Source organism: Orycteropus afer, unplaced genomic scaffold (assembly GCF_000298275.1).
Source record: "Orycteropus afer afer isolate SDZICR_OR568_19922 unplaced genomic scaffold, OryAfe1.0 scaffold00376, whole genome shotgun sequence".
In the NCBI taxonomy this organism is placed as follows: Eukaryota; Metazoa; Chordata; class Mammalia; order Tubulidentata; family Orycteropodidae; genus Orycteropus; species Orycteropus afer.
Window position 1 is genome coordinate 2662446 of NW_006921963.1, and position 20268 is coordinate 2682713.

Consider the following 20268-nt stretch of genomic DNA (forward strand, 5'->3'; position numbering starts at 1 on the left):
CCCATCTTCCTTCCGAGGAGTGGCTGGTGGGTTTGAACCACCAGTCTTCTGGTTAGCAGTCAAGTGCCTTAGGCACTATGCTACCAGAGCTCCTTTTCATATGCTAGCTAGCATATAAAGTACTGTTTTCCCCTTTACTCCATCCAGCCACTAGAGGACCCTCAACAACCAGTAACCATACCAGTTCAGATGAATGGTCCCTTCCCATGGGATCTCATGAGGAGTATGAGATCCAACACCTCTTCTGTACCACTTTGATTCCCCACAGAAGAAATGGTTTGCCCATTACAATTTCCAGATCTCCCCATGTCCACCTCCACCATAACACACCACACATTGCATATGTACACTCATGTTCTCACATGCTCTTTCCTCATCTCCATGGAGTTAACTCTCAAAACCAAAAACCAAATTCACTGAGTTGATTCTGACTCATAGTGACCCTCATTGGGTTTCCAAGGCTATAAATCTTTATGGAAGGAGACTACCTCATCTTTCTTCTATGGAGCAGCTGGTGGGCTTGAACCACCAACCTTTTGGTTAGCAGGCAAATGCTTTAATCACTACACCACTAGAGCTCCTTGAGTTAACTCTACCTTAGGCTAGGCCACTTCAGGAAATCTCTTAAACATGCATTCTCCGCAAATCCTTGTTTCTTCCTCTGCAAGTGTAATTTGTAAGCCAAGTACACATAAGGAATGTCATAAGTTTGAAGTCAAATCAACAAATTAAAGAAATAAAAAGGTTAGCCTTTCTTATTCCTTTTTTATCTTTTTCAATGCTGTTTATCAGTACAGTTGCAATACACTGTACTGCTTTCTACTCTTTGTTGCTGATGTGAATATTTCAGCTACAATATTATCTTATGGGCTAGCCTAGGAATCTAACTCCTATACTGACCCAGAGAATCAACTCATCAACTTACAAATTAAATTTCATTTTCTAAGCTTTTTCAAAGTTGTGAAAGACTATATGGTAGCTAGACCTCATTTTCCAAGTGAAAACCATTGATACGTCTTAAAAAAGTAAGCCTGAAGTCTGTAGATACACAGCTACTGAACAATACTTTGATGTACTATTGTATCATATTTGTAAAAATAAGATAAGACTGAGAATGAAAAGCACCACCTCTCTCCTGAGTTCCAGTCTCTTTCTACTTGGATATTCCACTCTCATTTAAAACAGAACATGTCTAAAGCAAACTCATTACTTTTACCCACAAATGTTCACTCTCCAAAATTGCCTATTCTATTCCCTCCCCCAGGTTCAGAATCCTAGTGTCAATTATAACATTTCCTCTTTTCTGCACTGTGCAAGCTGAGACTAAGTGCTACCACAGGTACAGAGATCAAAAAACTGAATCTCCTACTCGCAAAGAACTTAAAATCTACACTAGAAAATAGGACAAGTAACACTCAAAATAATCAAGATACAGGTATGTTACAATGAAAACTGTGCCAGGTGTTAGTTACTAAGCTGGGGGAGATCACTTTAGGTTAGAGAGATCAAAAAAGGTTTTTATGAGGATGGTAGTATGTTTAGAAGGAGCTCTGGTAGCATAGTGGCTAAGATACTTGCCTGCTAACCAGACGGCTGGCGGTTCAAACCCACCAGCCACTCCTCGGAAGGAAGGTTGGGCAATCCTACTTCCGTAGTGATACTGCCCAAGGAGGGGTCGCTATGAGCCAGGTTTGACTCGAAGGCACATAACAACAACAACAACAACAGTATGTTTAGAAGATGGGTAGGGCACTGATAAGACAGGACCCAAGAAAAGTGAGCTGGTGTTTCAGGCTGAGAATATACAACATAAGCAAAGGCTTAGAGATAAGAATACAGACTGTACTTATAAAGCAGAGAAGGAGCTCTGGTGGCATGTGCCTAAGGCATTTGATTGCTAATCAGAAGACTGGTGGCTCAAACCCACCAGCCACTCCATGGAAGGAAGATGGGGCAGGAACCCAATGGGGGTTGATCTGAGGTGGAATTGACTTGATGGCAGCGAGTTGGGGTTTTGGTTTATAAAACAGAGTAATGCAGAGGGGCTAGAATACAGAGCCATTAAAAAAAAAAAAAAGTAGGATCTACGGTTGGATAAGTAAGTTTGAGCCATAATGTAAAGGGTCCTGAGTGATTCTGATCTGTGGAAGATGAAGAGTTCCTTGAAGGCTTCTGGTGTAAGACATGCAGTGGCTAAGAGTAATAACTTTGGAGCCAGGCTTCTTGGGCTCAAATCTTGGGTCTTGCATGTATCAACTATGTGACCTTGGGCAAGTTACTTAACTTCATTCTCTCTCTCTCTCTCTCTCTCTCTCTCTCTCCCTCCCCCTCCCTCTCTCTCTGTTTCTTGGGGATAATAGCAGCACCTACCTCATAGAGGCTGCTGTGAGGGTTAAATTAGTTAATCTATGTAAAGTTCCTAGAATACAATGTCTCAATAAATGTTATGTAAGTATTTGCTATTACAATTATTATATATGTCCTTTGTTGTTGTTGTTGTTAAGTGCCATCAAGTTGGCTCTGACTCACAGTGACCCTAAGCACAGCAGAACGAAACACTGCCCAGTCTTGTGCCAGCCTCATGATCTCTGCTATAACTGAGCCCACTGTTGTAGCCAATGTGTCTACCCATCTCATTGAGGGCCTTCTCCTTTTTCGTTGACCCTCCACTTTACCCAACATGATATCCTTTTCCAGGGAACAGTCCCTTCTGACAACATGACCAAAGTAGGTGAGACAAAGTCTGGCCATTCTCGCTTCCAAGGAGCATTCCGGCTGCACTTCTTCCAGGACAGATTTGTTAGTTCTTTTAGCAGACCATGGTACTCTTAGCATTCTTCTCCAATACCACAACTCAAAAGCATCGACTCTTCTTTGGTCTTCTTATTCATTGTCCAGCTCTCATATGCATAAGAGCCAACTGAAAATACATGGCTTGGGTTAGGCACACCTTAATCTTCAAGGAGACATCTTTGCTCTTCATCATCTGAAAGACGTCTTTTGCAGCAGATTTGCCCAATGCAATATGTCATCTGATGTTGGACTGTTGCTTCCATTGCTGCTGACTGCAGAACCAAGTAATATGAAATCTCTGACAACTTCAATCTTTTCTCCATCCACGGTGAAGCTGCTAACTGGACCAGTTGTGAGGATTTATGTTTTCTTTATATTGAGGTGTAATCCATTCTGCAGACTGTAGTTTTTAATCTTCATCAGTAAGTTCTTCAAGTCATCCTCACTTTCAGCAAGCAAAGCTGTGTCGTCTGTGCATCGCAGATGTTGTTAGTAAGTCTTCCTCCAATCCTGATGCCATGTTCTTCTTCAGATAATCCAGCTTCTCAGATTATTTGTCCATCATACAAATTGAGTAAGTATGGTGAGAGGACACAACCTTGACACACTCCCTTCTTAATTTTGAACCATGCAATATCCCCTTGTTCTGTTTGAATGACAGCCTTCCAATCTACGTACAGGTTCCTCATGAGTACAATTAAGTGTTCTGGAATTCCCATTCTTCTCAATGTTATCCATGATTTGTTATGATCCACACAATCGAATGCTTTTGCATTGTCGATAAAACATAAGTAAACATCTTTCTGGTATTCTTTGCTTTGAGCCAAGATCCATCTGACATCAGCAATGATATCCCTTATTCTATGTGCTCGTCTGAAGCCAGCTTGCATTTCTGGAAGCTCTCTGTCAATATACTACTGCAACCATTTTTTAATTGTCTTCAGTAAGATTTTACTTGCATGTGATATTAATAATATTGTTTGATAATTTCCACATTCTGTGGGATCACCTTTCTTTGGAACAGGTACAGATATGGATCTCTTCCAGTCAGTTGGCCAGGTAGCTGTCTTCCAAATTTCTTGGCATAACCGAGTTGAGTGCCTCCAGCGGGGCATCTGTTGAAACATCTCAATGGGTAGTCCGTCGATTCCCAAAGCCTTGTTCTTCCCCAATTCCTTCAGTGCAACTTCAACTTGCCTGAGGTAGGCAGGTGCAAAGGGGTTAGGAACAACTAAGGGAGACGAACTTGTATGTCAGTTAGTCATCCTGTGGTGGCTTACGTGTTGCTATGAGGCTGGAGGCTATGCAAAATGCCTGCAGGGTTACCTACGGTGGACAAGTTTCAGCGCAGCTTCCAGGCTAAGAGAGGCATATAAGGAGCTCTGGTAGCACAATGCCTAAGGTATCTGACTTCTAACCAGAAGGTTGGTGGTTCATGTGTGTGTGTGTGTGTGTGTGTGTGTGTGTGTACACTTTATGTTCCCCAAAAGAGCACAAATTCCTCAAGGATAAAACATTTTTTATTTTGCGTAAATGCAATCCTCTGATTATTCAGTACAGTTCCTTACAGACCACAGATACTTTGGCAAGCATTTGTGATGCAACTGGAATAAAGTCAGTGGTATGAAGGTATATATAGGAAGATTTAAGGAATATTCATAGTAATTAAAGACTCTGATGGTACTCTGTAAATGAAATGGTCATATCTTTGACAGTCCAAGAGATCTCAGAGATCTTTCCCTTTGGAAGTTAGTGAGACCAATATAATGGATCTGAGCATACCCAGCAATATCCCAGGTGAACAACTTACTGAGAATACACTGCAAATGGGGAGATCTAGGAAATTCTGCTCTCCCCTTTTCTTACTTGACTCAACTAATTGCATTTTCTTTTACTCCTGTTTAATCTCTAATGACAGTAGTATATGGTCTCTAGCTGAACAGATCTATATTAAAGTCAACAGCTGCCTTTCTGCTCAATATACACAACAGCAAGTGTCAAAATGCCAAATGTGACCTTTTATTTATAGCAAAGCTACTATAAAGAGACATACACAAAAAAGGGCAGCCTTTTTCCAATTTGAAGAAAAAAAAAGTGATTCATAGAAACATCAGTTTGCTTCAAAACTGAATTGTAGTCATATACTATGAAACTTCAAGTAAGCTACCATATACCTGTTTGTTAGTACATACACTATATGTAAATATCACTCATGGCCATACTGAAATCTGTATACTGTTTATTTTGTCAACTGTAAAACAATAAATCCCAAGGGAACATCCTATTTCACTTACTCATGGCATATGTGGTAAGGATTCTCTTCCCTGTAACTCATAGCTACTGAAAAAATATGTAGTAAAGCTTATATATATAGGTTTATTAGAAAGTTATTTTGATCCAGATGTTTATTTTTAGGTACCTTGTTATTAAAAAATCTTTAGGTTCTCTCATGCCTCTTATCTAACCTTTTTAGTAATTCCACAATAGCCCTGTTAAACATTACATTTTCATCAGTCTATATGGATAAAGAATGAAACAAGGTTGCCACTACTCCCAATTTGTTGCATTACCAGTTGGACCAAGTGCTATAAATATTAAACTTTTTAGCAGCGCACTAGGCAAAGAATTCTAGACAATACAACCTGAGTGCCCATCAACCAAGAAACGGATAAACAAACTGTGGTACATACCCACAATACAATACTATGCAACCCTAAAGAATAATGTAGAATCTGCAAAACACCACATAACGTGGATGAACTTGGGGGACATTATGCTGGGTAAAATTAAGTTAATTACAGAAGGATAAATACTGTGTAGTCCACTATTGTAAAAAGTCAAGGCAAGATTTATACATGGAAGGAAACTTTCTTTGTTGGTTACCAGAGATGGGAGGTAGGGAAGAGAAAATTCCTAGATAGGTTGCAGGGTAGTGATGGTGGTGCACTATATGTACGTGTGTGTGTATGTGTGTCTGTGTCTATGTATATGCGTATATATGTACACAGGAGCTCTGGTAGTGTAGTGCCTAAGGCACCTGACTGCTAACTAGAAGGCTGGCGGTTCAAACCCACCAGCCACTCCTCGGAAGGAAGATGGGGCAATCTACTTCCGTAGTGATACTGCCTCAGAAACCCAAGGAGGGGTCACTATGAGTCAGGTCCGACTCAATGGCAGGTAACAACAATAACAAAATATGTGTGTGTGTGTGTGTGTATGCAAACCAAGGATTTAAAAGAAAAAGAATTCTAGAAAATACTTGGAAATAAACATGTAGCTTCAGAGCTTGAAAATAAAACTTCTGGCAACAAAAAAAGAAATAAATGTCATGTTTACATAAATCATCACAAACAGGCAAAGCTGTAAACACGAGATTTATACCTATATATTGTTACTGCTGTCACTATACAAACTAATCTGAGTTACTTAGAAGAAAGATATACTACAAGATCACTATGTAAATAATTATCCATTCAAGCTGCATGATTAAACTTGTATTTATAACTCAACAATAACAATTTCATAAACAGCAATATTTCATTAAGTGTCTAAATTTCCCCTGTAAGATTATACAATATGGCCCACTGCCTAAGCATACACTGACAAACAGTATGGGAAAAAAAGAAAAATTCATAATTGCATTACAGAAGCTAATGAAAAATATGTAAAAAACATTCCATTGTATTAACTAGAACTAAATGCTCAGGTATACTTTACTGCCAGGTTTCTATAAGGACACAAGTATCTCATATACTTCAAACTGATTTTCAGTCTATGAGACACACTGACTCTTATTATTCCAACTGTGAAGCTCACAGACCATCAGCTCTTGGAATATTCCTTTAAAAACACTTTTGAACTAAATGATTTTCATAATTCATTGTGGTTTATACTCTAATCTCAAGGAGAACAGAATGATGGGGTGAGCTTGCATTCACCACTGGAAGTGCTAAAGAAATATTAACCTCGTCTGAATAATATAATTTTTACTAATAAATAAAACTCTCAACTACAACTTGTCTAAGATCAATTACATGGCTGGCAAATAGCGAGAGTGGCATTTGACTATATCTTGGTTTGACTCTGAAACCTGCATTGTCCTTTCCACTATACGAGGCTGTCTTATTTTGAAAACCTCTTCAATCAGTCTCAGAAGTAGGTAAACCCAGCACTACACTCTTGGTTATGGTACTTATATGTGTCCCATATAAGTCTCTATTACCACTACAACTGACTATGCTGTCTTTCCTCACAGACTGGACCCAGCTGGATTTTAGGAATATTCAAATGCAGACAAACCATGTTGCCTTAAATATCTTTGTGGAACAAGGCAGGATAGAAGTAAATAAGATGGGCAATAAAAAAAGAAATACTAAACATTTCAGATGTTTCGATCTTTTATACAATAAATAATTCTGACTTAACATTTGAGCACTGACTTAATGTGTCAAGCCATGTGCTAAGTCTTTATAGGTCATATTTTATTTTCTTATAATTACCCTTTGGGATAAGTTCATCATCCTCATTTTATAGCTGAGAAACCAAATCCACACCCTAAATCATAAAATTAGTAAAAAGGGATCTAAGAATCAAATCTAGAAATGTCGGATTCTAAATACCAACACTTTATTACACTGCAACTCCAACCCAAACCAACTATTTGTCAAGAAAGGAATTACACAACTACAACACTGTTTCAGCGCATACCAGGGTGAATAATGGAGATCTGAAGAGTGTTCCTAAACCTGCTCTGAAAGGGGCTCCCAAGTGATGAAGATCCAACAAGTGGCCAGTTTCATGAATGCCTCACCTGTCACCGCTCTCTAATTCCTTTTCTTCCATTTCCTTCCTTTTAGCAACTTCCAGCCATTACTTCATGCCATTTTCTGGGTTCCAAATGCTGCTCCTCCAAAACTTATAGGCCTACTAGCTTATACCCTCCATACCAAAGAAGCTACATCTCTTAGTAAAAAGAGATGACTTTGGGGACTAAGGTGGTAAAGGAAATAAATGTGTTGTTCAGGAAATCTAATCTCATATTGGAAAATCTTGTCTATTCACTGTATCATAAATGATTTCAAGCTTAAAGCATGTTCTGTGAATACTGTAAAAAGACTGGTTGTTGGGTTTTTATTCAAAGTTCTCATTACTTGATATGTGGAAATGAATGATACTGTGTCACTTAAAGAAAAATCATAGAAAACTTCAACACCTCAACAACAAAAAGACAAATAATCCAACTCAAAAATGGGCCAAAAACATGAACAGACACTTAACCGAAGAAGATATTCGGGAAGCCAATACACACATGAAAAAATGCTCACAATCATTAGCCAGTAGAGAGATGCCAATCAAAACAACGAGATATCATCTCACCCCAGCAATAATATCAAAGTTCAACAATGCAGAAAACAACAAATGCTGGTGAGAATGTGGAGAGATTGGAACCCTCATATACTGCTGGTATGACCATAAAATGGTACAACCACTGTGAGAAATCATATGGCTCTTCCCTAAAAAGTTGGAAACAGAAATACCATTTGGATCCAGCAGTACCACTACTAGCAATACATCCTAAAAAGGTGAGATCCAAGACATGAACAGATACATGCACACCCAAGTTCACTGCAGCACTATTTACAATAGCAAAGAGATGGAAACAATCTTAACTGTCCATCAACAGATAAATGGATAACCACAATGAAGTACATACACCCAATGGAAAACTGTGCAACATTAAAAAATAATGAAGAATCTGTGAATCATCTCATAATGTGGATGAACTTGGAGGTCATTACACTGAGTGAAATAAGTCAATCACAGAAGGACAAATATTGTATGAGTCCGTTATTATAAAAAAAATCAAAGAAAGGTTTACACAGGGAAGGAAATTGGGAGGGGTAGGATGAAGAGGGAAAACTGAAGGCATAAAGAGACAATATGGGTGAAGGTAAAGGCAATATAACAAAAGTATGTGACCAGCACAACATCACTAAGGAAAAGGAAGACACAGAGAGGTACATAAGAGGTACAGACAATAAAGGTAAATAGTACTGCATACACCATTATGGCATTATCAGTAATAGAAAATGATAATCTATGAGTGGTAGACAGGCAAGCACAGGTAGGGGTAGACAAACAGGAATATGCCCATGGCCACACACAGGTTTGCCAGATGATATTTCTACATACATATTTGTATGTACTATAAAAATATCCATATGCAGAACAAAGCTAAGAGGGGGTAAAATTAGGATCACTTCTTAACCACAACTAATCCTAAGGGAGTGAGTTGCTGGGCTTGCAGGCTTGGGACCATGGTCGCAGGTTGGGACATCAAGCTCAAATGGCACAACATAGTACACAAAAATACTGTTCTACATCTTACTTCAGTGAACAGCAACTATGGTCTTGAAAGCTTGCAAGCAGCCACCTAAGACACAACTATTGATCTCTCCTTGTCCAGAGCAAAGAAGAGTGAAGAAATGCAAAGACTCATGGAAATAGTTAGTCCAAAGGACTAATGGACCATGAGAACCTCAGCCTACATGATCTTGAGACCAGAAGAACTGAATGGTGCTTGGCTACCAATGCCAACCACTCAGAAAGGGGTCAAAACAGGAGATCCTGTATAGAGTGGGAGAAAAATGTGGAAAAAAATTTTAAAACATAAAAATGACCAGGTTTACTGGTTGGATAGGGAATGGTAAAACCCCAAAGACTATGGCCCGAGTCATTCTGCGGGCCTGGAATTGAACTCATTCCTGTGGCTTAACTCTCAGCCAAATAATAGGCCTATAAGTCTACTAGCAGAACCAATTACACCAGGGAGATGCACTTCTTAGAACAATCAACCACTGGGGATCAGAAGGGCAGCATTTGCAAAGAAGAAAGGTAGGGAGACAAGAATGCATAGGCAAGGACACAGGGAAAGGGTAACCACAGGGAGGAAGTGGGAGGGGAGCTGTTACACAGCAGGGATTGGAATCAGTGGCACAAAACAAAACAGACAAAACAGTATGAACTGTTGAATGTAAAACAAATCTCGTTTGTAAAATTTTATCCTTATCACAATAGAAAGTTAAAAATAAATAAATAAATAGAAATGTTTGTACCACTTTACCATTATGGAGGAGTAAATTTCTTGACTCAAATGTCCATCAACTGATGAATGAAAAAACAACATAATGTCAGTCATATGATGAAATATTACATGGCAATAAAAAGAAATAAAGTACTAATTCATGCTACAATATAGATGAACCTTGAAAGCTTATGCCAAATGAAAGAAGTTGGCCACAAGGCATTTTATATTGTATGATTCTGTTTATATGAATTGTCCAGAATATGTAAATCTATAAAGACAGAAAAGAGATGAGTGTTTGCCTAGGGCTGGGGGTAGGGGGAGTTGGAGGCTTGCAGTGACGGCTAAGGGGTAAAGGATTTCTTTGTTGGGTGACGAAAATGTTCTAAAATTATACAACTTTGAAAATATTAAAAGCCACTAAACTGTATACCTGAAATGGGTTAATTTTACAGTTATGTAGATTATATCTCAATAAATCTGCTTTTAAAACAAGAAGTATTCTGAGAAAATAAGACTCAAAAGGCCAATGAATAAATTTGTTGATACTTTTTAAACTAAAGAACACAACATGAACAATTTTGCTTTCTTAGGTAACCAAATCTGGCCTTTTCTACAAGTTCTGTCTAAAGTGATGCAAAACAAGGTTCCAGATAGGTTGGTTTGTTTAATAACTGACGCAGTAGAGCTCCTTCATGCCAAAGCACCTCTGTGATCACTGAAGTCTTCACAGTTCAGGAGAAAAGGACTTATTATTTAATCGTTTTCTAATATTTAATAAATAGTTCTGCTTGGGCAGCTTGTCATTTAATGTTTTAAAGCAAAGATTCCCAGTTGGTAGGACAGGATCTATTTGTAACAGATCTCGAACCCAAAGGCCACAGTCTCTCATCTGAGGTTTACCAGAACTTCCTGTGGAGAGGGTAGTAGAAAGGGGAATGACAATCACCTCCTACCCCACATCTTCCACTTCCCCAAACACCTGCCAATCTTAGATTTGGGGTAAAAGAAAAGTAGCTCCTCACAAAATGTCACACACCTCCAGCATTTCAAACAGGTAATGCTTTTTCCTCATTCCTGATTTTTCTATCCATTAGAGACAGGGGTGGGCAGGTGGCATGAGCACAGGGAAGAAGGTTAGAGGAGGCTAGTGTTATTCTACTAACATAATACTCCTAGCTTCCCTGTGCTCCTCACTCACTCCTTCCAGATCAAAAGGAATGACTTCATCTGGCTGGAGAGTTTAGGAAAAAAAACTGGGGCAACTTTTTGCCCATGGGAGCAAGCTGCCCCCAGAGAACACCACTTGCCCCTGTTCTTTCACGGTGTTAAGTTTTATAGGAACAGGCTCTTCAATCTTGTCTGAGACTGGACAGTTAAATCTATTCAACTGTGACATCAAGTAACAGGGAGCATACTTGCCCGCAGACACAAGCTATATTCTCCAGTATCACCTCTATCAGGAATAAAAAGATGTCTTCAGGACACACTCTAACATCTAATCTAAATAATTAAAAAGAAAAATAATTTGGACTTGTGGGCTAGGGACCAAGGTTGCAGGGGACATCAAGCTCAGTTGGCATAACATACCATACAAAAACATTGTTCTACGTCCTACTTTGGTGAGTAGAGATTGGGGTCTTAAAAGCTTGCAAGCAGTCATCTAAGATGCAAAAACTGGTCTCTTCTCGTCCAGAACAAAGAAGAATGAAGAAAACAAAAGATGCATGGAAACAATTAGTCCAAGGGATTAGTGGACTATGCAAGCCTCAACCTGTATGACCATGAAACCAAAAGAACTAGATGGTGCCCAGCTACCACTGTCAACCACTCAGAAAGGGAGCAGTGCAGATCCTGGATAGAGTGGGAGAGAAATGTGAAACATAACTCAAAATCATAAAAAAGGCCAGGCTTATCGGTCTGATAGAAGCTGGGGAAATCCCCAAGATTATGGCTCCTAGTTACCCTTCAGATCTAGAATTAACTCACTCCCGCAGCTTCCAGCCAAATGATAGATATGCGTATGGGGTGAATATTTACACACTCCTTAGAATGATCAATCATGGAAGATCAATCAGAAGGGCAGTATTTGCACAGGGAGATAGCTCAGGGGACAGGAATGCATAAGCAAGAAGGACACAGGGAAGAAGTAACTATGGGGAGGAAGTGGGAAGAGAGTGGTTACATTGTAGAGATTACAGGCAATGTCATGAAACAAATTGTGTATGAACTGCTGTATGGACAATGAATTGCTCTGTAAACTTTCACCCCAATCAGCATAAAAATTTTAAAAAAAGAGAAAGGAAAAAGAATGACAATATTTCCAGAAATAAATACACTAAACTTAGCCATGAAAAACTATAATGTGAACATAAGAACAAACTCTAGAGAAATCTTGATTAGGCAAAAAGAAGAAGTTCCTACATGTACTTGAAGAGACGTTTGGGAAACAATTTGAAATCTCACGAAGAACACCAAGCAAATCCATCTAGGATGATTTTGTCACTGAAATCCTTATTGTAAAGGGATGACATCTTAATAGAGGAATCTGTAGATCATTTAGATTTATCAGATGCAGCTTTGTATGACTGATCTTGTTTAAAAATTAACACATTAAAAATATTCCCCACCAAAAAAAAAAGTTTGCCTCTTTAGAGATGAGAAAGTAGAGACTGTATCGGGCCCTTGTACAAAGCAAGGACATAGCTAAGATTGAGACCCTAATCTTCTTTCTCTCTTCTTTCGTAGCCACTAAAGAATTTTAAGCACACTTACGGTAAATAAAAGGTAGGCATAAATAAAATATAAGTAATACTTCAATGTACAGTTTTCTTTAAAGGCATCTACAGCACTGAAACCCAGGTATTGACACGGGGGGAGAAAACTGTGGAAATGCTTAGTTTACATTAGCCAAATACAAAAAGCCAAAGGAATCTAATCAGTAACAGATGTCAAAGAGTTTCAAAAATTATAAAGCACAATAACCTAGCAATTCCACCCTTGAGGTATATACACAAAAAACCTCAAACAGCAACGTGAACAGTCATATGAACACCAATGTTCACTGCAGCACTATTCACAACAGCCAAAAGGTGGAAACAACCCAAATGTGGTATATACATACAACGGAATATCCTCAACCAAAGAGAGAAGTGAGGTCCTGACACATGTTACAACATGGATGAACCTTGATGACATTATGCTGACAGAAATAAGTCAGACAAAAATACTGTGTATTACTTATATACAGAAACCAAAAGTAATTAGCTGTTACCTGGAGCTAGAGGATGGAGTTCTGGAGGCACAGTGGTTAAGCATTGGGCTACCAACCAAAAGGTCAGTGGTTTGAACCCATCGGCCTCTCAGGGGGAGAAAGATCAGACAATCTGCTTCTGTAAAGATTACAGCCTTGGAACCAATACGGGGCAGTTCTACTCTGTCCTAAAGGATTGCTATGAGTTGGAAGAGATTGAATGGCAGTGGGTTTGGTTTTTCAATTTTGGGGGAGGGGAGATGGGGGAAAGGGGAGATATGAGGGTTTTTTTTCTTAGAGTACATTATAGGTATGTCAAAGGTAGTGGGATAGTTTGAAAAAACATTGTGAAAAAGGCTGCACAACTTGAAAAATATAATCAATATCACTGATGTGTACTTGTAAAAACTGATGACGTGTTATATATGTTGAGCACAGTATAAGAAAAAACTATAAAACAGTATATAAAATAAAAGATATTGATACTGAATTCCAATAACCAGCAGAATATGACCTCAGCACTGCAGAATTACATAATTTTGACATTATATTTAGTTACCATTTAATAGTTCTGGTTACCTTAATAGAAACTGTTAAATTTCCTTACAGAAATGGTCTCCATGTTCCTTCCTCACGCACGTACTACCTTTTTCTGTTTCAAAAGTTTATACGTAACCCATAAGCTATTAGAACAAATGCAAGAAATGTTATCTACTACACACAACTGAAAATAAGAGGAATGCATATTCTCTGTATCTGGACCAATACAATTAAAACAAACTAAAACCAGTGCCAGCCTGAAGCATGGTCCATAATCTTATAGTAATGCAGCTTGTCAGTCAGGATTTTGGGAAGTTATTTCATTCAGTTTTAGCACTTATTTATTTTTTTACATTTCATTTTCTCCTGTGTTAGCTCAAGTAAAAGCTGAGGAGAAAGACTAGAACATGGAACTGCAAGACCAGAAGAGGAGGTACCAGTATAGCAGTGATAGAAAGTCCAAAGCCAAGAGGGAAGAAAAATTTCTTAACTTGTTCTAAGCCTAGCTTTATTTTTCTTGATATTTTCTTATTTCCAAGAATATATAACAAGGAAAACATTTCATTTCTCAGAGTACTAGATTCTGGGTTTTAATTTCAAAATGAAGATTCTGACACCTGTTATTATAAACTAGAAATTAAAAGCAACAGCAATAGCAATACAACAACAACACGAGTATCTATCTTTTATTGAGCACTTACTATGTGTCAGGCACTGTTCTAAACGTTTTACATGGATTAACTCAGTTAATCATCACAGTAACCCAATGAGATAATGTTACTATCCCTACTTTACAGAAGAGGAAAGTGAGACACACAGAGGTGAAGTAACTTGCCCTATTAAACTTGTCACAGTTACCAAGTGATTGAGCTTAGACATAAACCCTGAAACTTCTCTGTCCTAGCCCACTTCAGTGGTTTTCAAACTGCATTCTGCCAAACCTTTCAGTTCTAGCCATGCTACTTTCAAAATATATTTCATCCATTTTTAAAACTACAATGCAAGTATCATAATCAAAGCTTTTCTACACTGTATATAATGCATTGGAAAGAAATAACGCACTAAGTTTTGCTTCCAGGTTAAGTCACTTTTGTGCAGACGTTGGAGTAAAACTAATCCTACCACCCCCTGAGATTTTAACTTCTCTCCACTGATTTATTTTTTAAAAAACTTCAATGCTGCATCTGTCTGCTCAAGCAAAATAATGAAAGCTCAATCAAATACCAGGCAAAGCTCAGGTGCATCTTACAACAGTTCAAGAGCACAACAGTGAACACGGGAATATAATATTCAATGTATTCTAACTTTTTTGGGGGGAGTTATTGTTTGACATAAGGCATTCTGGTGGCATAGTGCCTAAGGCATTTTGACTGCTAACCAGAAGGTTGGCGGTTCAAACTCACGAGTCACTCCATGGAAGGAAGATGGGGCAATCTACTTCCATAAAGATTTACTGCCTCAGAAACCCAACGGAGATCACTATGGGTCAGAATCCACTCAATGGTTTTGGTTTGGTTTGATTGTCTGACATATTAAAAGCAGTGTGTTAGATAAAATTTTGAAAATTTTCCTACTGTTACTATTATTTCTGATTATTTATCTTTCTAGCCATAGATTATTTAATTGAAGGATATTCTAAGATGATAAGGGAAACAAAAAATCTCCTCTTCCACTCCACCTCAGCCAAACATCCTGGACCTTGTCATCAGGAGAAAATGCTTCACCTTCTAAAACACTAATCCAAATATACCCCCCATCCTTTTCCTTTGCTGGATCAGTCACTGCCTGTTCTGGTTACCTAGTGCAGCTCTAACAAGAATATACCACAAATGGGATGGCCTTAACAAACAGGACTTTATTCTCTCACAGTTTGGAGGCTTTAAGTCCAAGTTCAAAGTGCCAGACTCTAGGGGCTGTGTGAAAGCCCCTCGACCTTGGGCTTCAGCAGCTGACAAATAAAATGCCCCAGTGCTGATGTTACCAAACCACATGCCAGGCCATTAATTCAAGTCCATTGCAAGTCCCAAGGTCAGCAGAGCATGGCAGGTTGCTGAACAATGACATGGCTACATGCAGGGTCCAAGCGTGTCACGAGCTAGAGACCATTCCCCAAGGCTTCTGCTTATATACAGGAAGCAGACCACATTCCCTAAGGCAGCTACTCAGCTGCTCAGAGTAGATTCCACCATGGAGTTGAATACCAGTCTCATCATGGGCAATACTACATCCAGCTGCCCAGCCACTCAACCGGGCCCAGCCAAGTTGACACACCAACTGAACTACCACAATTCCACCCCTTATCAACTTGGCACCTGTACAGATCTTCATTGGGTGGAATCTGTACAGATCTCTCTCACCGGTGGCTCCAGTCCCTTAGTTCCTCCAAATGGCGATCTCATCCCCTTGGCCTGGCGGCCCGTTCCTCTCCCTCTTGGGCATGGCAGCCCCACCCCCTTACTCCTCGACAGTGGCTATGGCTCCATCCCACTGGCCCACATGAACGAGCAGTCCCACAATCCAGAACCGAGTTGGTGAAGGCCTAGCTCTTTGAAACCTCGGGGGCTGTGATGGTTCCACCCCCAAAGGCCATAGTCCTACCCTTTCAGGCTGAGGCAGCTCTGCTTCCGTTTCCTCAGTCTCTCTGCTTCTGCCAATTAATGCCGAAGGCAACCCACTCTGCTGGAAAAATTCCTGCCCAAAAAGCACTCGGCTTTCTTGCTCCATGGGCCGGCCAACCTGCTACTCCATTTCATGCTGGTCTCTTCTACCAATTAATGCCCGAAGGCAACCCACTCCACCAGGAAGTCATCTACCCAATGGCACCCAGCTTTCTCCTCTGTGGGCTGGTAAGCCTGTTGCTGTTTAATGCTGGTCTCTGGGCTCTGCTACTGCCGTCTTTCATGCTGGTCTCTCTGCTGGTATCTCTCTGCCAGTCTCTTGGCTCTGCTCCTGCCGTCTCTCATGCCGTATGTCAGGGTCTTTCTGCCAGGGTCTCTGGTCAAGGATGCACTCCACTCCTGTTTCCACATTTTAGGTATCTGTCAGAGCAGCACCCCACTCTTAGTACCATATTCTGTTCTGGTTACCTAGGGCTGCTCTGACAGGAATATACTATAAATGGGATGGCCTTAACAAACAGGAGTTTATTCTCTTACAATTTGGAGGCTTTAAGTTCAAGTTAAAAGTGCCAGGCTCTAGGGGCTGTGTGAAAGCCCCTCGACCTTGGGCTTCAGCTTTGCCTCTTGCTCCAGGCCCACTGAAACTAGAGGCATCTTTTTACTCAGGCAGCTACTGGCTGCTGAAGCTAACAAGCCCAAGGTCGACAAATAAAATGGCACAGTCCCAATGTTACCAAACCACACAGCAGGCCATTAATTCAAGTCCATTGTAAGTCCCAAGGCCAGCAGAGCATGGCAGGCTGCTAAACAACATAGCTTCATCAGGGTCCAAGCGTGCTATAAGCTAGAGACCATTCCCCAAACCTTCTGCTTATATTCACGATGCAGACCACATTCCCTAAGGCAGCTACTCAGCTGCTCACAGTAGATTCTACCATGAGTTGATTACCAGTCTCATCATGGGGAATACTACATCCAGCTGCCCAGCCCTCAACCAGGCCCAGCCAAGTTGACACACCAAGTGAACTACCACACTGTCAATCTGACTGGTCTTCAATTTTCCTAGGTCCATTATTCCATTGACCAATGTGTTAGCTCACTCGTTTATTTACTTCCACTCTTTATCCAGCTAAGATTACACCATCTATCATTACAATGATACTTTGGCCAGCACCCTAAACACCTTTGCCCCTCTTATCATTTTGTTGCATGTATCTAGTAAGCCCCAGCCCTGAAACCTTTTACTGGCTTTCACTACACTGACACCATAGTAGCTGAGCACTGCTATAAACAGTTGCTTTCCAGTTGATTCAACTCATGGTGACCAGAAGGTCAAATAACATGGCAGAGGGATGCTATGACCACCAACTTCAACTAAGCTTCAACACTGCTGGATAATCCCACTATGTCTCTGGTTGGTATGCTCTCTCTGGAATGCCTACTTACTTATTTCAAACATTTTCTACTTCCTTCAAATCTTGTACTTCTGGCCCATCTCTGTGACACCTCGCAGAAGATGACTTTCTCTACTTTAAAGGAGTTGTACTCATCCTATCCTTGCTTTCTTACCAATAAAAGAGAGGAGGTATTCCCTCTCTGTGCTTTGAAAGGCTCCCTTTCCTTTGTCTCAGAATTGTTAACCCTTATTAATTATCTCTTCCTACTTCTAATTATCTCTTACTACTTCTATATAGCAAGATCTCTGGTAGCTTAGTGCCTAAGGCACTTGACTGCTAAACAGACGGCTGGTGGTTCAAACCTACCAGCCACTCCCTGGAAGGAAGGTTAGGCAATCTACTTCAGTAGTGATACTGCCTTGGAAACACAAGGAGGGTTGCTATGAGTCAGGTCTGACTCGATGGCATTTAACAACAACTTCTACATAAGTAACATTTCCCTCTCCCAGCTATATCTTTCCTGTGCATATTTAATCTGTTTTATTTCCTGGGATTCCACCTAAACCTTCTTTGCAAAAAGGATCTTTCTGCTACAACAGTGAAACCCTTTGCCCCAGGTATGCAAAGCCACAAAGAAAGTCTTAGAAGTTGATTCCAACTCACAGCTATGCTATAGGACTGAGTAGAAATGCCCTATAGAGTTTTCAAGACTGCAAATCTTCAGGAAGCAGACTGACACATCTTTCTCCCATGGAACGGCTGGAATCACTGACCTTTAATTTAGGAGCTTAATGTTTTAACCACTGCACCACCAGCCCTCTTTACTACACATATAATTAGGATAAAAACAACAGTTCATGATCTCAACATCACACCGTATAATTGTGCAAACCAGTAGTAACAATGGCATTCCCAACATTTTCAGAAACAAAGACCAGAGTGTCAACAAATTCTACAATATTCGGATACTTTGTTTTGCAATTGAGAGCTCTGTTAAAACCCTACAGCCAAGAAGAGAAGCAGAATTCTTTAAGAGTGTTATTTTAATAACCTGTAAATCTGACAGCATGATTTTGTGTTACTAGCTCTGGACTGGGGGAGGGAGGAGGAAGGAACAAATGTCCCAGCTACAGTTTTTTTTTTGTTGTTGTTGTTGTTAAGAGTTAAAAATATTGCAGGATAAACACAGAACAATAAGTAATACTTAAGAACTAAGTTTTGACAGAGTAGTGACACATTTTTATAATAAATTATTCATGGGCAGAGCTTGACATATTTCCTCCTCCCAAAAAAAAAAAACCAACAAAAACCAAAAAACTATTCCCTTCACCTGCACTGAAAAGGCAATTAAAAAGGAAAAAAAAAAAAAAAATTTCTTAATTCTAATCAGCTCTCACGACATCTGTTTACGTTCTTTAAAGGTTTGGTCTCACAGGTCTGGATAAGTGAGTGAGTGTGAGTGTGAATGTGTGAGTGTGAGTGTGTGTAGTGGCCCAAGCTGAGAAAAATAATGCAAATTCAGTCACCTGGCTTATCCTTAAGAGCTATGCTTGTCTCGCCTGCCTGGTGCTGCGTGGTGTTTCAGCAGACGCTGCTACTGGTGCTGGCCTGCCTGCAACTCGAATGTGTTATTTAATTTTGTAACTACTATTAAGATCTCTAAATCGTTTTGTGATACGCTGGAATGAAAGATGCTCCATAAAATGAAGTTTATTAATATTATCACAGCTCCCGGCCCTAAATTAAAGCAAAATCATAACCACATACATTTCAAAGGGAAAATCGGAAGCCAAAGGCGTTTCAAACATTACCAAGAGGGTGCGGATGGGGGAGTAGGAGGTTAGGGGTTCGGATCCTGCCCGGCCCCCATTCCCTCGCCACCACCCCTAGCTCTCTGGGCACCATTAACCCCACTTCTCAGGGTCGACCCCGGGACCCCGCAGCTCCGTGGCGTGGCTGGCGGGGGGCGGGGAGAAGAGCAGGGAGGGTCCCGGGTCAGACCCCACGCCCCTCGCCCATTCGCTGTCCGGTGCTTCTCGCCCTGCCCACAGGCTGCCTCGCTCTCGGCCCGAGTCTCTGCCTGGTTTCCAATGCCCTGGCCGGCGCCTCAGTTTCCTCCAAACCGTTTCCTCCCGTCTCTCACCCATAAACTCTATTTTTTTAAAAAAAAATCTTAAACGAAGCCGTTCCTCCCCGGCCCCTCAGGTCCGGCAGCTGCCCCCGCCTCCTGCCCCCAGCAGGAGAGCACAGACCCCGTCCTCCCGGGCACCTTTCACTCAGCCGGGAGGTCTCGTTCCCCACCAGCCGAGTCCTCCTCTCCACCCCCTTCTTCCCTCAGCCGGGGCCGCCCCTCAGTCGCTTCTGTCCGAAGCCGGCTGTCCGCAGACCAGCCCCGGATCAGCCCCTCAGCCCCGTTCTCCCCTCAGCCCGGGTCTCCCCTCCCCTCGCTTTGTCCTCAGCCAATCCCCCGCGCGGCCGCCGCTCACCTGCGGACTCCCCGGTGTTGATCCAGTCCGGGTTGGCGATGCTGGCGATGGCGAAGATGTCGGCGGCCAGAAAGAGACATCCTGAGATGATGGTCAG